The sequence below is a fragment of the Xenopus laevis genome, chromosome 9_10S, assembly GCF_017654675.1.
Source record: "Xenopus laevis strain J_2021 chromosome 9_10S, Xenopus_laevis_v10.1, whole genome shotgun sequence".
In the NCBI taxonomy this organism is placed as follows: domain Eukaryota; kingdom Metazoa; phylum Chordata; class Amphibia; order Anura; family Pipidae; genus Xenopus; species Xenopus laevis.
Genome location: NC_054388.1, coordinates 851,761 through 868,745, shown reverse-complemented (window position 1 = coordinate 868,745; position 16,985 = coordinate 851,761). Strand labels below are relative to the sequence as shown.

The 16,985-nt window shown below is 43.1% G+C and overlaps 1 protein-coding gene across 3 annotated transcripts in view; it reads right to left on the bottom strand.

Annotated features, from left to right (window-relative positions):
• The window catches only part of jup.S (junction plakoglobin S homeolog), a 32,847-nt gene extending 18,519 nt beyond the window's left edge, over positions 1–14,328 (bottom strand). The window contains 1 exon segment of one of the 3 annotated variants that reach the window (NM_001090582.1): positions 14,291–14,328. The gene's annotated coding sequence lies outside the window, so the exon portion shown is untranslated. 3 annotated transcript variants of the gene reach the window in all.
• Between the last annotated feature and the right edge of the window lie 2,657 nt (positions 14,329–16,985).

The following is a 16,985-nucleotide window of genomic DNA, read 5'->3' as shown; positions in this document are numbered from 1 at the left end:
CGTTTGGTGGAAGAGATATGAAACCCTAGAGATGCATAGTTAATCCTGACCCAATCTCCCTCAGTTCATTGCCGCTTGTTACAATTATCTCATTAATTGCCACTAAATGAGACGGATTTACAGTAGGACATGAGAAGGAGAAACGGAATTCTGGAGATGAGCAAGGTCAGCTGTCTTCAAGCGCCTCCTTTCCATAGTTTCTATTTAAACATTCATTTGCCTTTTGTATTTTTAACTTTTATGCTGTGAAACCTTTATTTCATCCCTTTAAACTTGTTGCTACTGCTGCAGAACCCAACAACTAAGGTGGCTCCTTTACAAACATCACAAGGCTAAACAGATTTATCGGTCCATTGTACAAGCAATGTCTCTTTTGTGGAGATTTTAAGAAAGAATGGAAACTATATGCCTACCCAAGTCGGTGTGTTCCAGAAAGCAATGGAAGCACGGCGCACCATCATTTGTTTTTAAAAACAGTCGCTGCTTATTCAGCAAAATGAGCAACAATATTTGGGAGTCATCAACTATACTCCATAGCTTTGCAGTTCTGGTGCTGGTATGAAGGACCAGAGAGTTTCCCCATAATGTTGGTTATTGATGCAAGGTGTGAAGAGATTAAAACAAGCAAAGAAAGTTCTCTAGAGAGCAAAGTACTGGTGCTTTCAGCATTGAAACCACCCTGAAACTGATATTACACTTGAGCACCTTCAACTGCATAGGAACAAAACCAGCAACAGTCTAGCCTAGAGAATTCAACAGGCACCCAAATGAATGTGATCACATTCCATTGCCCCAAAGATACTTGTAGTACAGTAAGAGGATTGTGCCCATAGAAGGCTTCCAGGGGTTAAAGAGGACCTGTCACCTTGAGACATGAGTAATATATAGCTTTCCCTCCTTAGTTAAACCCTTTAGTCAGCTGTTTTTGTCTATATCCGAAACAGATTAGAAAATATCCTATATGTAAAAAGTGTTTCATAGGCGCTGCCATCTTGAAACAGGACCCCTTTGTGTTTTGTGTGTGGGCTGTGCCAAACTGCCAAATCTCATGCATGACTAGTCATAGAGTATACTCTGTGATAGAAAAATGAAGGGCTATGGCGAGAATGCCCACTTTAAAGAGCATTCTTTTGGTTGATCAATATATGCCTCAGCAGAAATAAGACATAAATTATTGCTTATGTTTTTGTTGTGTTGTGTAAATTTTTTCTGCAGGTATATTATGAAGTGAGACAGTAGCACTTGTATTGTAGCTAAAGTGACTACTGGTAGCTGTCCAACTACAAATATTAATAATAACTAGGAGCAGCTGGAAAATGAGAGGAGAAATGTAGGTATTTATTCCCATAGCCAAATATAGTGTAAGACCTGAAATAATGCAGAATGAAGCCTCATCAAGCCTTTTTCTAAATAATCATCAGATGATCCCTCAAACCAGTGGAAGGCAGAATTTTCAGTTAATGAAATTTATTTATTTTCTTATTTTCATTTGCCTGTGACTGCATGTGGGGGTTGGTTACTCATGGAGTTGCACCTACAGTATAAGGCAGGTCAACAGAACTCACACACACAAACTCAGGCACATACACACAGACTCAGGGACACACAGAGATACTCTAACACACACAGACACACACACACACAGAAATGCACATCACAGGCACATGTTTCACAAAAGACTGACCATTAAATCAAGGTGAACAGTCACTAACAGAGCACTCCATAGCTTAGCCTTATCAAGTCTTTAAAATAAATAAACAAAGTACTGTTCACATTTCACAAAAGCCAGACCATTAAATGAAAGTGAACAGACACTAACCGAGAGGTTTCACATAGGCCAGGGCAAGCAGACATGGAAATGAGAAGGATCCCTCCGGAGAACATTAGGAAATGATAAGATTTGGCAGAGAAGCCTGGCTGGAGTTGAAGTCCCATTTAGTTCAAAAGCATTTTTTTTAAGCAGGTTTTTAAGAGATAACCAAACTGATACAAGATGTATACGGACACGCTACAATAAACACACATTATACTTATTCCAAATGAAAGGATATTAAAAAGCACCAGAGAATCGTGAAGCCATGCTGCTGCTTTTGCACAGGCCTTGGAACTGGGATGTATCTGATTACTATGCTTATGGTATGCACTGATCAATAAGAACTATATAAACAATATATTCATTCTCTGCTTTTGTGTATTACAAAATGAACGTACCCCCGATTGTAAATGATAAAGTTACCCAGAAGTGTTTCCTCATATTTTACAACAGACGGTACATTATTCCCTACAAGCTCCTATAAACAAACATTGGCTCGGAATTCCTTTCACCTCCTAGAGTTGGTCAGAAGCAAAACTGCTCCTCTGCCATTGAATGAATGGTGTGATGCTTCAACATCGGTTGGGTTTAGTGTTCTTAATGCGATGAGCAGAGGTCTACAGGTCTTGCACCTTCAGAATAAGGAACAAGCATGATGTGCAAGAAGTTCAGATCAGGGAAGAAGGTCCCTCATACCACTTATAAAAGTTTGGGGGGGGATACACCACTGACTTTGCAAGTTTCTCTCTAAGGATTACTAACCAGGCATCCAAGGGGAAATAAGATCCAGCAAATGCTAGAAGACCCAGAGTTTAGCACTATCCCTCATTTGTACACACAACATTGCCTGTATGGAATCAATTATACAAAGCCAAATGCTCCAAGAAAACAACAACAACAATGCCATCTCCCACGGAGTAAATAACTCTTAACCCCTGGGTGATTAAGTCTCTAACATAAGGCAATAGTTTGCAACCTAATCCAGCAGAAAGAAATACAGATGGTAAAACAACTTTATTGGCCTTTTACATTTTAAACAGACCTTAAGTATACAAAATACAAGTGTGTGGTGCCTGTTATCCTGAATGCTTGGGTCCTGGGGCTTTCCGTAATTTGCAGCACTATTATATACAGTTAATTCTTCAGGTGCACATTATTCCATGACCACCAATTAAGAATATGGACGTAAATATAAAGTGAAAGCAATTCCAGTTCCCAGCTGAAAAGCAAAGGCTTCAGGATAAAAAACAAAGTAATGTACAATTGCTCCTTAGCTGAAGATTTTTTTTTAACTTGAGCTCTAGCAAATACGGCCTCTGGCACCAAGTGACCGTCAAAGCTGAAAGTTCTGGGCAATTATTTGGCCATACGCAGCGGTGGGGAGACACGGGTCAGTTTGCACAAGCTTCATTTCTATGGGGGAAAAGAGGGATTTGGAAATACAGGAGCAGCCTTTCAGGCCTTTTGTGCAACAATACAATAAAAAAGCAGGAATTATAACAGGATGAGTCAGCGAGCACAGAAAAGCTCTGTATCCTTTAGATAAGGCCGACTGTGCGGAATAAAAAAGGCAAAAGCAACGGTAACAATGGGCAGCAGGGCTCTCTATGATTCCATCGGCCACATGTTATATCCACATCACAGCCTGGAACAGCCAAACAAGCCTTGTCTCCAAAAGCCAAGAGACAAAATGTATTAGCAAAATTGAAAGGACTCTGGCAAGGTATGGGGCATAAATACATTGGTATGGGGCACAAATACCTTGGTTGACCAATAAACTAAATCTCAACCCTCATTTCATTCAAATTTGGGAAAGATTCTTTCATCTGTCCTCCAACTGCAGTAAATGTTAGAGTATACTCGGTATCATCTGTATATTTCCTCTTCCTGTAGATAGTAAGCTCTCTAACCCTTGTAAGACTCCTGTCTGGGATGTGCTACGACTCACAAGCCATTCCCATTAAAGCACAAGTCTAGAGCTGTGTAATCACAATAGCGAAATTAGTATAACTTGTCACTATGCACCACCCCCCATTTGCCAACTGAAAGGACTAATGGCACCCCAGAGACCCAGAACAGTCATAATCTAGCTCTTTTGTTAACAGCCTTTAATAGAGGTCTCATAAGGTCACTGCAGCCATTCTTCCATGACAGTGATCAGTAGTCACACGATATACACTCCTAGACTGAACCCAAAGCAGACACTCACCTACAGATGTTTAAAAGCAAGACAAACACAGAACAAACACGTCTAGAAGAATTCATGAATGGGGTCAACAAAATGACCATCAAAACTTCCAAATCAGGTGTAATAAGGACTTACCCGTGTAGGTTCTACAGTTACTGCATTTGATTCTACCCCCTCGTTGTTATATTTAAATATTTGCTGCTACAATGTCCTGGTGTTCAGCTGGTGATTTTCTGGTAGATCACAATCATATTAGCACTGTACTAAAGCAGCGTTTATATTCTCTGCACTTGAGTGGACTGACCTCAACTCCAATGGCCCTACTAGGAAATGTGAGGCCGTGGATGGACTGGTTAGGCAAGTAGTCCATTAGTATTTAGCTGCAGTTGGTCAATGAGGATAGACATAGAGGTGTAGTCGGGGTCAGACAGAGTCAACTAAAGGAGACAAGGGGTGCACCAAGTAACCATAAAGCAGGAAAGAGATAAGGGTTAGTGATGGGAGAATCAGTCCCTTTCCTCTACAACAAAAAATAAGTGAAATACACTGTCAGTGGGTTGTTTTCTCAGCAATTTTTTCCAGCCAAGTTAATCATTTCAATAAAATGTATAATTACAAAACAAATCAGTAATGCAAAAAAGGTATAATGTACATGTAACCTCCAAGACAGGCAAATCACAATCAATACAGGCTGAAAGGGACTGTTTACCCCAACATGAACATATCCTATTCCTCGGGACTAAAGGACAAATCCTTATCAGCGTCGGGTTTCATGCTCTTTTTGTATATCAGTAATAAGATCATACTGAGCCTCCTGGATGCGCATTAACCTTATACCTTCAGTTTACAGCAATTCAGGATTGGAGCACAGTATATATATATATATATATATATATATATATATATATATATATATATATATATATATGTAGATAATGTTATATATACATAATACAACATGACACACACCAAGGAACAATTCCTTTCCCTCTGATAGAAAGTGCACGTGATCTGCACAGGATTATCCCCTTTATTATAAAGCTTTTTTTATGCTTCTTTGCAGAACTGCAACAATTATCTTCTGGCTTGAGATGATTCTTCATCACAATGAAAAGACCATTCGGTATTTCTTAATTTGTAATCTGTTATACCGAGCAGACATATTGTGCAGCGCTCTACAGAGATTATACATCATGCACACCAGTCCCTGTTGCAGGAGAGCTTACAGTCTAAGGTCCTGATCAACTTCACAGTTTAATCAAGAGCCGTATGGATCAAGGGTGAAACAGATAATCAGGAAGAATTCTAGGCTTTGATCTAAAGCAGTGATCCCCAACCAGTAGCTCGTGAGTAACATGTTGCTCCCCAACCCCTTGGATGTTGCTCTCAGTGGCCTCAAAGCAGGGGCTTATTTTTGAATTCCAGGCTTGGAGGCAAGTTTTGGTTGTATAAAAACCAGGTGCACTGCCAAACAGAGCCTCAATGAAGGTTGACAATCAACATAGGGGCAACCAAATGTACAACCACAGCACTTATTTGGCACCCCAAAGAATATTTTTCATGCTAGTGTTGCTCCCCAACTCCTTTTACTTCTGAATGTTGCTCACGGGTTCAAAAGGTTGGGGATCCCTGATCTAAAGGGGCAATTTATTTGAACACAGAGGGAGGGGTTTACTAGACATGGAAACCAATCAGAATCAATTAGCACAACAACTGCTTATGGCTTAGACGTCAATTTGGGGCAAAGTGAATTATGGAATGGCAGCGCTGCAAGAGCATCATCTCATTATTCCCCAATTGGGCCTCAAACTGCCCTGAGATGGAAAACACAAGGTGCCCCATTGTACTCAACACAACTTGTAACACATCATCGTTTGGTTGTATATAAAAGGCTTGATCTGTCCAGCGCCTTAGAAATGCAATTCTAATTCTTCATAACCTTCGAATATATTCAAAACATGTTCAGCGGCTTTATTTGTTTATTTGTTTCTCTGCCTTCTGCACTGCTCATTCTGACTCTTGAAACAGTGTAGCTTAGAAATCCTCATGCTTTTCTTATATAACATTTTAATAAGTTAATATCCTTTTAAATCTGGGTCCTGGAACCTGACTCTCTGTTGAGAACAAGAGACTAAAAGTGTCCCTAGTCCTATAAATGGAGGGGGATTTGTCCTTTGCCAAAAGAACGTAAATAAATGTTTAATCGGCCCTTTCTTTGTTGTGTAGATAATTTGGAGAAAGCTCCGTGCCCCGACAGGCCAAACAATGTGAACTCACCAGTTAGACGTGTTATTACAGAAAAGATCAGCGTTGCCTTTAGGCAAGAGGCAATTTCTCCCAATTCCTTTCCATGGTTTGTGTGCTGCTAAAAAGAGGTGAGGCAGGGCTCCTAATGAGCAGTTCAGCCCATACACACGCAATAGTGTGGGGTAGAACATGCAGAATTATATCCCATGAATGCAAATGACTGCGCTCTGAATATTCAACATTCTGACCCCTCTGTACAAATGTCACTGTTCCTAAATATACAGAATATTCAGTTGTGGGGCTGCAGGAGGAAACACAGGCTTATATCTACAATACATTATTTTTATTGAAAGCTTATTTCTATTAGGCCAGCGCCTGCACACTAAACATTTCCATACCTCCCAACATTTTGGAAGTAAAAAGAGGGACAAAAAATGTTTTCCCGCACGTAGCGCAGCAATTTTTTTGACCACACCCCTTGCTGTGGCCACACCCCCTAATTACCATGTTTGTTTTACAAAATTTGACAGGTTATGAAAGTTTGAAAATATTTCTCCTTATCTAAACTGTGTTTTTGTGTCTCAAAATTGTTACAAAGTATCTTATTTGCACCTGTTAGCTGTTCTGGGCTCTCTGCTAAAAGCCAAATAAGTGAGAAACTTTGTTTCTTTTTCTGGCTGTTCAGTGCAGAGAAAAGAGGGACTTTCCAGTACAAATGAGGGACTGCGGGTTGAGCTGTCAAAAGAGGGACTGTCCCTCCGAAAAAGGGACAGTTGGGAGGATGCATTTCTTACCAGTCACAACCCCAAAAATGTAAGAAAATGGGATTCTGAGCAACTTTCCAATAGAGATTAATTGAAAAATGTAATTGCTGTTGAAAGCGCAGTGTCCCTTGATATTCTTTACACTGATACAATGCAGTGCCCAGTAATTCTGTTCCACTAAGCCAAGAAGACCTTGGAAAGATAAAGGCTAGCAATCGGTGGGCCCAGGGAAAGATATAATAGGGGGACCACCTACATTTTACTTGCTCCCTCCTCAAAATACTAATAATAATCCAACTTCATTTGTTTGTAAAGCTGCAGTGAGTAAACCACAGTTTATACAGCCAAAACAGTAGCGTGTGAAGCTGTCTCCCAAGACATAAAGTATAAAAAACAAACAACAGGCCCAGTCAGAGCGAGACCCCTTTAAAAAATACAGGAATTTAATTGTTGACACTGCAGGGTAAATGTGGCCCTGCCTCTCCTTCTAGAATTCCAGGAATGTGACTACAGACAGTAAACAGGTTGATATGAGAAAGGACTGACTCTGCTTTATTTCCCAGCAAAAGAAACACAATATTACAGTGTTGAACCCAGTGATTGAGCAAGTGTCCTACACTTTAGGGCACAGGTGTAGAACAATGAATAATAACCTCTCTATAGAGTGAGAAACTGCTATAAACTCATATATAAATCTAAATGCCCCAATTGAAAGCCCCAAACAGAAATGTCACGGTCTCCAGCCAGCAGTTTGCCCATAGAACCAAGAAGTGGTAATGCCAATCTCTGGGACACTGTAGGAATCCAAACTCTCCAAGAATCCAAACAGACGGTACAACAGCTCTGGGGCAAGCTACTGACTTATACATCAGGATTCTTTTATTTGCCCCAACCCATTCATGATCATAAACCCATTAGGATAGAGACACAGGTTTCTTCTTCCAGTAGATTCAGAACAACTGCTCCCACCCCGGATACTGATTAAAGATACTGATTGTGCTTTAAGGCCAAGAGCCGCCAATTTTGGCCATTTCAGGCAGTTCACATAATGGCCAAGGGGAGTAGCAGGGCTTCTTTTGGGTATTTCTCTCCTGGATAAAGTGGAGAAACTGTCCTATGATCCTTCAACCTTAATCTACCCTTCCCCAGAGTATACCATCCCAGCATTATGGCTATTTTCCCTTCTGAAAAATAAAAGGGGTAAGCTCCCCACCTGCAATAATTGTGGTGTTGTGCGACTCTCTTCCATTTTGCTGTTACTCCTATGATTGACATGTGCTGACCGTCTAGGGAGCTCTGCATCACTAATAAGGAATATCATAGGAAAGGCGAGGAAGGTGCGGAAATTCTACTTCTGGACTATTTACCCTTCTCCCCAGTTCCACTGCACAAAACCACACAGGCATCTTACACTGTGTCTGTAAATCTTTTAATAAACTACTAACGAAAGCCTCAAGCACCTTTTGTTTCCATAAGAAAAGCCGACAAGCCAACAGGTTGGAGGCCATGCTTATATAAAAACGTACACTACACAAGACAACACAATTCTGTGAATTAGTGGATTTGGCCTTTGCAAAAGGAATCTTCCAGCCCCATCATGTCAGTCAGAATGGCATTCTGCGTGCTTGAACTCCGGCCAACTCTTTCTAATGAACTAAACCCCTACGGCTCTCAGCTTATTTCACTGATAGAATTAACTGTATCTCAGCTTGAGAAATTCCAACAACATATTCAGAAACTCTTCCTGTGATCAAATGATTTCAGTGGTGATTGTTTGCCATATAGAGTGATATCTGGGCACTTGCATTAAATTCAAGGGAATGAACCAATAAATCCATCAAGTTAGAAATGACTAAGTATCAATGCAGAAGTTCTGACTCATGAACAAGAACAACAGACAGTAACAGTCAAGTGTATCCTAAATTCTACAGTCCCTGTTCATTAAATTCGAGGGAATGATCCAATAAATCAATCAAGTTAGAAATGCCTAAGTATCAATGCAGAAGTTCTGACTCATGAACAAGAACAACACAACAGACAGTAACAGTCAAGCTTATCCTAAATTCTACAGTCCCTGTTCATTAAATTCAAGGGAATGAACCAATAAATCCATCGAGTGAGAAATAACTAAGTATCAATGCAGAAGTTCTGACTCATGAACAAGAACAACACAACAGACAGTAACAGTCAAGCTTATCCTAAATTCTACAGTCCCTGATCATTAAATTCAAGGGAATGAACCAATAAATCCATCGAGTGAGAAATGACTAAGTATCACTGCAGAAGTTCTGACTCATGAACAAGTTATCAGCCGCTACATTTACACAGTCGCTCCCACCACAGTGAAACTAGACGGCAGAATCGATGCCTTGAGGATCCCCTGCTGAAATCCATAACATTTTCTCCATCTGACGCCAGCTTTGTGTACATAGACTTGTATGATAGAAACCAGCAGGTACTATCTACGCATAGAGAACATTTCCTTTCACTGTTCAGAGCTGAGAGTTAATGAAGGTTCACAACTGCTTACGCTGCAGAAGCACCAGCACATTTCATTAAAGAGCAATTGGCTGGACATTCTACAAGTGCAAGGACAAAATCCAAAGGAACATACGTGTTGCCTATAGTCCAATCAGTTGGGTAGAACTTTCAGCTTGGCTCAAATTAGTCAGGTCTGCTCCCATAGCATACAACACTAGTGAAATCACATTAGAGCACTAGCTGTCAGATATTTTTAGTTCAAGCTCCAACTGAAAGTCCAACCTTTGGTCAGGCCCCTGCCCCACTTGTGAAATATCAAGTCAGACATAGAGATAAGAATATCTAGGGCAGCCAATATATATTCATCCCAAATCTCACCCTAAATAACCCGAGCTTTCAGGTGTATCTAGAAGAGCAAATAGTCCTTCTTCTTTCCAATCTCTCCAACTGTCACTCTTGACTTGAGGAGCCTTTCCTACAATGGGTCATCTAATAATGTGCATTGCCCCCAGCAACACCTTGTAGTAACATTCATGGGGTGTCTTACATGGGGTCCCACACAGCATGTTTGGCTGCTTCTCATGGCAAGTAGATGTAACCCATCTAGACCCAGACTAGAAGAACATCTTTATATATATATATAGTGAATAAAGTACCCCCTCTTGTAAAATATAAGGATATTATAAGTTACCGAGGAGTTTCATGACCATATAAAAGTACGAGGCCGAAGGCTGAGTGTTTTTATACAGGTCATGGAACTCCGAGGTAACTTCTAATATCCTCATATTTTACAACTGGGGGTACTTTATTTATTATAATACACAAATTTCAGTGAGTCATGTGACAGAAATGACATCACTACTCACCGTTTATAACTGATGACATCACTACTCACCGTTTATAAGGATATAATTTACAGGATATTCATGGCTTTTGTGTATTATATTGAGTTACTTTAACCGGTTACTATTCTGCTCAGAATTAAATCCTTTTGACAAGGTAGAAGAGAAAAATAAAAAATAATGAGAATATAAAGGGAAGGAGGGTGGGTGACGTTGAAAGGAGACACTCAGCCCGTTGAGAGGAGAACATGATGTGATAATGGCTTTGCTTGAAGGGCTCCCGGCCATAGAAGTGATGTAGGGATGCGGGAGAGCTGACTACACAAATTAGAGTCCTGCGCGGGTCCATTTTTTGGAACCCGTACCAGACCCGCTTCCCAACCCACAAGTACCTTATTCGCAACCCGGACCCGCTGACCATCAAGAATCAAGTGCTGTCATTGTAAACCGATGACATCATCAGAAGTAGATGTGATCAGAAAAAAAGGAGTAAAACAGGAAGTGCTGTCATTGTAAACCGAAAGTGACATCATCGGAAGTAGACGTGATCAGAAAAGGAGTAAAAAAAGCTATTGAGAAGACCCGCAGCCCGACCTGTGACCCGCATCTATACCCGCAACTGGAACTTCTACCCGCAACCCGCAGGTTTCTGCAGGTAACCCGCGGCTACCTGACCCGCTGCAGGACTCTAACACAAGCGCACACACACACATATATATATATATATATATATATATATATATATATATATATATATATATATATATATATATATATATATATATACACACACACATATATATAATATTAATTCACACTCCCTGTGACCTTCAAGAAACACAACGAAGAAACACGTGAGCCGCGATGCATTTGTATCTGTACAGCGGTAACAATGTTAAACAGCAGAGTTGCATTAAGGAAACAGACAAATGTCATTTACCAATAATGTGAATCATCAGACAACAAAGGGGAAGCGGCGCAGTCAAGTTTATATTTAAAGCCCCGTCAGCCTCCTGGAAATGTCATTTATTTGCCCAGACTTCATTTGCAAGACAAATAGGATCCAACACAGGAGGCGACAGTAAGAAATAATAATAAAAACCAAACTGTATTTGTCCTGCGAGATCCCCAGGCGCAACCAACAAGCTCATGCTGTGAGTCACCGACACATTTTACCTGCTGTGATTGGTTGATTCCCGCTCTGACAAAACCTTCTCAAGAATTCCAATAATGCGTCGGGTTTGAAAGAAAAACTCCTGGGCTTGTGTCTTGCAGATTCAGGCCAGTGAAAGACCTTTCAGGCCACAGGGAGGAATGAGTTAAAAAGATGGAAAATGGATTTGTTCTGTACAAGTCAAATCAGGTTTTCGGCTGAAGCAGAATCTGCCGGGAAAGAATTTCCATTCGTGTAAAAAGTCAAAAAGACTGAGCTGGAAGAAGGGCCGAGTCAGACAAAGCCAGTGTAATGGGATGAGGCTTTAATTAATAGAGAAACTTAATAATGAGCTGCTTCAGCAACATGCAGATTATACTACAACTCCCAGCCGACCCTTGTGAGTATCAAGTGCTGGAGCTGAAGTCATCAGTGATTGGTTAATTATGGCTCTGCCCTCCCCCTACACAAACATTCACATCATCCCTCATTAGTGTTACACTGGGACAAGAACAAACACCCCCCCCCCCCATTAGCAGCAAAGACAATGAAAACAAAGGTTCACCTGGAATCTCAACCCCAAAATTCTCTTGCTCCGCCTCTGGGAGGTTCTTCAGCTCAAACTGTCACCCCAGGGACTTTGGAAACAGAATCATGTGCCATTAAATGATTTCTCAAGCCCATATGTGGCATATAGTACAAATGTATTGCTTCATGTGGCACCTACAGACGGGCCACTACAAACGGGGCCGCTACAAACGGGGCCACTACAAACTGGGCCACTACAAACGGAGCCACTACAAACGAGGCCACTACAAACGGGCCACTACAAACGAGGCCACTACAAACGGAGCCACTACAAACGGGGCCACTACAAACGGGCCACTACAAACGGGCCACTACAAACGGGCCACTACAAACTGAGCCACTACAAACTGAGCCACTACAAACTGAGCCACTACAAACTGGGCCACTACAAACGGACCAGTTAAACCAGATTCAGTAGCCTCATTAGTGCAGTGACATTATGTAGGAACACCCAATTGCTTCACCCAAGGGCCGGCCTCATGTGATTGGCTGAGCTGGAAGTTTTCCCATGTGACAGTGGTGCAGGCAGTGGCACTTGATTCACTAGTGCAGGAAACATTGTATCACTAACACAACATCACTAGATAATGTTGTACTACAACTCTCACTTCCCACTGTAAAGTAGGAAAACCCTGGCAGTCTGCAAAGCATTGTGGGAAATGGAGTCCTGGCGGGAGCCAAGAACTAGGGGTGAACTTTTCTATTACGGCAGTTGGAGGTAGAGGGGCCCTAACCAGACTGGGGGTGTTCTAGTCACATGGGCACAGACTGGGGGTGCAATGTACTAAACACACCATACAAAGTCACTGTGCTGGGGCACCTTCCCCCTTGTGTCCTTATAAAGGGCAACTTCCTCCAGTGACATTTATGTGTCTGACACTTGTGACTTCAACTGACACTTAGTGACCCGACACTTTGCAACACAAATGATTCAGTGATTGGCTGAGGTTTTACTGATGTCACACCAGGGGCAACAACCTGAGCGGGGAGTGTCATCCCCCCAGGGAAGAGTCACTGCTGTGCCCCCCCCTCACTACATATAGGGACGTCAGGTGACCCTGTGTATTGGCTGCGGGGAGGGGCTGCCAGAGTCTGTTTCATAAACAACCCCCCCCCATGATACAACACATTCCTCTCATAGGGACAAGCTAAGGACCCCCCAGGACAGAAGCTTTTGGCCAATGAATGATTTGTGCTGAACTATCGGTCACATGATCTATTGGGTTAGTTGTGCAGCCCAGGGGCTAAAACTCACCAAACCAGAATGGGGGGTACGGGCGCCCCCCTCCTGTGTCTCAGTCTATAGAGAAATGATAATAATCAGTTTATACTCCTGATGCCTCCCCCATTGTTCTACTACAACTCCCACACTTTTATCTGGGGTGTCACTGACAATAGACTCAAATACTGGGGTGTCACTGACAACAGACTCAAATACTGGGATGTCACTGCCAACAGACTCAAATACTGGGGTGTCACTGCCAACAGACTCAAATACTGGGGTGTCACTGACAACAGACTCAAATACTGGGGTGTCACTGACAACAGACTCAAATACTGGGGTGTCACTGACAACAGACTCAAATACTGGGGTGTCACTGACAACAGACTCAAATACTGGGGTGTCACTGACAACAGACTCAACTACTGGGGTGTCACTGACAACAGACTCAAATACTGGGGTGTCACTGACAATAGACTCAAATACTGGGGTGTCACTGACAATAGACTCAAATACTGGGGTGTCACTGACAATAGACTCAAATACTGGGGTGTCACTGACAATAGACTCAGGTGCAAATATTGGGGTGTCAGGAGAATAAGACAAAGCTCTCCCATTGGCTGATAGGAGTCACGTGGTACAATAAAGTCAGAGATTCCTTGGGATGAGTCCCTACATGTGACTGAGGGGGGGGCAGAAGGGGCGGGGTTACAGGAGATGTAGGTGGGAGGAGAGGGTTAAAGTAGAGAGAAGGGAATTAGGGACAATAGAGACCAGTGATGATGATGATAAAGTGAGAGAGTTGCAGTTGAGTAGAGATAATAATAAGAATAATAATAATAACAACACAGTGAGAGTTGCAGTTGAGCAGCAGCAGGTGAGTGAGACAATAAGAAGGAGAGGGCGGGGTCGGAGGAAGAAGAGGAGACAGAAGGGGTTGGAGCAGATCCAGTCCCAGAGATGAAGTTGCTGAGCCCAAGAGCTGACATTACCTGTGTCTGTCACTAATTCCCCAGGAACTCGCCGGAGCCGATCTCTCCAACAAATGAGCCGACACTGAGCTGTCACCAGCACTTCCCGCCCACTGACTCCTCCCACTAATCACCAACCCGGGGCGGCTCTCGCTTTCTATTGGACACCACATGCGTCAGTCACTGCGCCCAGTCCCACCCACACGCCTGCCCCTCTGATGCACAGCTTTTCCTCATTGGCTCGCCTCCCTGACAATCATTGCCTACACCTTACTGCACGCCTCTCCTTACCAAACGATTGGCCACAAGTTGGGCAGCTGAGCTCTGATTGGAAGAATTCTGTATCAATCCAAACAAGCCCATCCAATGGCTGCAAAGGGGGCAATGCCCGCAGGCTCGGGTGTGATCGCCACGACCCCTCCTTGCAATGACGTTACGGACTTTTACCTGAGCAGGTGCGAGAGAGGCAGGGGCGGGGCTGCAGCAGTGTGGGATTATGGGGCGGAGCACAAGGGCTGAGTGATTCATTTGTGTGGTTTCAGCCCCTCATTGTCTCCCATTGATTCTCTCTGAGCTTTCCTCGTCTCTCAGTGTAAATCTGATGCTTCCGGTCACGTCTCAACAGACAATTGTACTTCAGCTGACGTCACTCCGGCCCCGCCCTCTAGCACGTCACTGGCCTCGCCCCTCCTGTAACCTCATGTCCCTCCTCCCAGCTCTGACTTTATCTTCCCTTTTATTTCTCCCCAGAGACTCGATCCTTTTACTGAACTTCCCCCAAATACATTTGATTTATTTCTTTATTGATTTATTAGTCCCTGTGCCCCTCCCCCACACACTGACAATCACCAATCACCTGTCTCACTGTAACTAAAGCTCCTCACTGATTGGTTCTTCTGTTTCTACCTGAGCCAATGAACTGACAGAGCAATTGTGGGAGGAGTCTGTTCTATAAGGCTGAAAGATTTGGGGGATGGAAAACTAAATTCTATTATAATAGAAATAATGTTATTATTGGGGTGAGTAAATATCACTGGGCCCCACAGCAAATTCTCTTCCCCAAAATCTCTAGACTTGTTTTACTGAACTTGTATCTGAACAAGGGGCTCCCCCCACCCCCAATACCAGGGAAGCAGCAAATACTCTTTATTGGATTCCGCTGAACCCCCAAATCCTTTGTCAAAGATTCCGCTCATTAGAGCTTGCACTCTAATGAGCCGGAGACACAAACTTTGCCCTGAATCTCTAAACCCCAACTGAATGCTCCTCCCAAGAGCTTGCACTCTAATGAGCCGGAGACACAAACTTTGCCCTGAATCTCTAAACCCCAACTGAATGCTCCTCCCAAGAGCTTGCACTCTAATGAGCCGGAGACACAAACTTTGCCCTGAATCTCTAAACCCCAACTGAATGCTCCTCCCAAGAGCTTGCACTCTAATGAGCCGGAGACACAAACTTTGCCCTGAATCTCTAAACCCCAACTGAATGCTCCTCCCAAGAGCTTGCACTCTAATGAGCCGGAGACACAAACTTTGCCCTGAATCTCTAAACCCCAACTGAATGCTCCTCCCAAGAGCTTGCACTCTAATGAGCCGGAGACACAAACTTTGCCCTGAATCTCTAAACCCCAACTGAATGCTTCTCCCAAGAGCTTGCACTCTAATGAACCGGAGACACAAACATTGCCCTGAATCTCTAAACCCCAACTGAAAGCTCCTCCCAAGAGCTTGCACTCTAATGAGCCAGAGACATCGTCCATAAATCTCAGTAATATAAATGTGGGCGGCTGATGCAGCTACGGAGCGTTTCTGTTGGACGGAGCTGAATACGCCTGAAAAATCCTTCTTCTCATCTAACCCAGAGTGATATTAAAGGGGAATTTAGTCATATGTCCCATTTCCATTTATGCTCTAGACAGACAATTAACTGTGCAGAGATGGAGGTTCACTACTTGTCACCAGGCTGAGTCAGCAGTCACTGAAAAGAACAGTTTATATTTAACCCTGTGTGTGCCGGGTAGGCAGAATAACGGTACAGTTCCGCTTCTCATCCCCCCCCTTCTGTATCTCTCGTCCTTCCCATAGACATTTGCTGCTCCAGAGTGGAGCCCTGAGCAATGGAGGTTTGTTTGTGTGCAGGAGAGAAGGAAGGGTTAATAATACAGAATAGGCAGTCGGTGCCTTTAGGGTCCTGCTTGTGTTTTATCCTCCAGCCCCGGGGTCGTAGGACTTGTACAACAGACAGACGGACACATTTACACTCATACACTTAACCCTCGCACTGCTGCTAATTTGCACTTGGTTCTTATTGGGACAGAGTTGAGTCGACATTCCGGCAAGTGGATCCTGTTTCTTTAAGGCTCTTACAGACGAGCGTTTTTACCTGCGCTCCGGAATAGACGCATTACATTTTTTCCAATGGGGCTGTACTCACACAGGCGCGTGTAGGCGGCCGAACGCAGGAAAAATGCAGCATGTTGCGTCTCAACCTGCGTTCGGCGCCTACACGCGCCTGTGTGAGTACAGCCCTATTGGAAATAATGTAATGCGTCTATTCCTGCGCTCCCCTGCGGCTGAACGCAGAAAAACGGAACGCAGGTAAAAACGCTCGTCAGTAAGAGCCTTAAAGGAGAGTTTTTCTACCTATATTTTCTACATATATTGGACGTTGGTTGGGGCTCATTTATAAACACTGGGCAAATTTGCACCTGGGCAGT